Below are 2,500 nucleotides of genomic sequence, written 5' to 3' on the forward strand. Positions count from 1 at the left end.
TGATGGTGTTGTTGTTGCTATCAATGATGGTGATGGTGGTGTGTTGTTGTTATTGATGTTGTTGATGGTGGTCAGTATTTATTGATGCTGAAGGTGATGTTGTTGCTATTAATGATGGTGATGGTAGTGTTTTTGTTGCTGATGTTGGTGATGATGGTGTGTTGTTGTTGTTGTTGCTGGTGGTGATGGTGGTGGTGTTGTTTGTTACTGATGTTGGTGATGGTGGTGCTGTATTGTTGCTGTTTTGTTGCTGAAGGTGGTGACAGTGGTGGTGGTGGTGATGCTATTGTTATTATTGTTGTTTTTGTTGATATTGGTGGTGGTGGTGGTGGTGGTGGTTTGTTGTTGCAACTATTGTTGTTTTGTTCCTCCTCCCCCTCCCCCTCCTCCTCCTTCTCCTCCTCCTACTTCTTCTTCTTCTTCTCTTCCTCCTCCGCCTCCTCCTCCTCCTCCTTCTTCTTCTTCTCCTCCTCCTCCTCCTCCTCCTTCTTCTTCTTCTCCTCCTCCTCCTCCTCCTTCTTCTTCTTCTCTTCCTCCTGCTCCTCCTCCTCCTTCTTCTTCTCTTCCCCCTCCTCCTCCTTCTCCTCCCCCTCCTCCTCCTTCTTCTTCTTCTTCTCCTTCCCCACCACCACCTCCTCCTTCTTCTTCTCCTACTCCTCCTCCTCCTTCTTCTTCTTCTCCTTCTTCTTCTTCTCCTTCTTCTTCTTCTTCCCCACCTCCTCCTCCTCCTCCTTTTTCTTCTCCTTCTTCTTCTCCATCTCCTCCTCCTCCTTTTTCTTCTTCTCCTTCCCCACCACCACCTCCTCCTTCTTCTTCTCCTACTCCTCCTCCTCCTTCTTCTTCTCCTTCTTCTTCTTCTCCATCTCCTCCTCCTCCTCCTTCTTCTTCTTCTCCTTCTTCTTCTTCCCCATCTCCTCCTCCTCCTCCTCCTTTTTCTTCTCACCCACCACCACCACCACCACCTCCTCCTCCTCCTCTTTCTTCTTCTTCTTCTCTTCCCCCACCTCCTCCTCCTAATCCTCCTTCTCCTTCTTCTTCTCCACCATCTCCTCCTCCTCCTCCTCATTCTTCTTCTTCCACTTCTTCTCTTCCTCCTTTTTATTCTTCTTCTGATGATGATGGTATGGAATGTAACACTGATTTACGTCTATACTGCAGAGAATGTATTCAGTGGGTGATGGTTGGGCGGGTGGAGGGTGAGGGGGGCGGGGGAGGGGGGAGGCCGTGGGGGGGGGGGGGGGGGGGCAGCGGTGGAAGAGGGTGGGGAAAAAAAGGGGTGAATAGTTTATGGCTGAGGTCACAGCCCAGTCTCTCTGACGTGATAGATTACCCTCGTCAAGTGTCTTTCGTCTTTTCGATTACACACACAATTATTCCGCCACTTTATACACAGCTTCCCCCCCCCCTCCACCCCACCCACCACTCATACTCAGCTTTCCCCACCCCCACACCCCTCTTACACATACCTTTACCACCCCCACATTCATACATACCTTCCCCCCCCCCCCCACATCCTCTTGATGTTACACCACACCACTCATCTTCCATATTCAGTGAGGTAAGGGGAAAAAAAAAGGTCCGTAATGATAAAACCCATTCATCCCTTTTGGAGTGTGTGATGGTAGTGTCTACACACTAGGCCCTGCTACACCAAAGTAAGAAAACCTGTTACAGTGTAATACAATGTAAAAACATTGCAATACATAAAACACAAGACAATACATCACATTACAACACAACGCAATGCAATACAATACAATACAATACAACACAATGCAATTCAACACAACACAATACAACATAACACAACACAATGCATACAATATGGCACAGTAGGTATATTAAGTAATGCAATACAACGCAATCGCACACAACTGCATATAATCATGGCCTCCATCATGATATGATACAATAGCTTTCTGCAATAGAATACACAGACACACACACACACACACACACACACACACACACACACACACACACACACACAGAGAGAGAGAGAGAGAGAGAGAGAGAGAGAGAGAGAGATTTTATTTCGCCAATTAAATTCCAAAACACGGGAACTGAAGGCGATAGTGTTAATTCATTCATTTTCCACACCTCAGCAAGTTACACACGTCGTTTAAGAGAAGACCATTAACACACACTCCATTTTCAGTGGAACACAATTAGTTCTATAGACAACAAAATGCTCAGCCCACGCGCACAGAGCAATGAATAAATGAATAGGTAAATGAACAAATAGATAAATAAGCCAGAAAATGAATGAATGAACAGAGAGATGGATAGATAGGTAGATACTCTCTCTCTCTCTCTCTCTCTCTCTCTCTCTCTCTCTGTGTCTGTCTGTCTGTCTCTGTGTATCTGTGTGCATGTATCTGTGTGTAGGTATCTCTTTGTGTTTATCTGTGTGTGTGTGTGTGTGTGTGTGTGTGTGTGTGTGTATCTGTGTGTGTGTGTGAGCGTGCATTGTGCATAAACACAATCTGCGTGAACAAAA

At 46.1% G+C, this 2,500-nt stretch overlaps 1 protein-coding gene across 1 annotated transcript in view; it reads left to right on the top strand.

The window, feature by feature from the left end:
* LOC143275003 (retinol dehydrogenase 7-like) overlaps nt 1-2,500 on the top strand; it is a 38,773-nt gene that overhangs the window by 13,020 nt on the left and 23,253 nt on the right. The gene's annotated exons all lie outside the window — the stretch shown is intronic.

This window comes from Babylonia areolata, chromosome 29, assembly GCF_041734735.1.
Source record: "Babylonia areolata isolate BAREFJ2019XMU chromosome 29, ASM4173473v1, whole genome shotgun sequence".
NCBI lineage: Eukaryota > Metazoa > Mollusca > Gastropoda > Neogastropoda > Buccinidae > Babylonia > Babylonia areolata.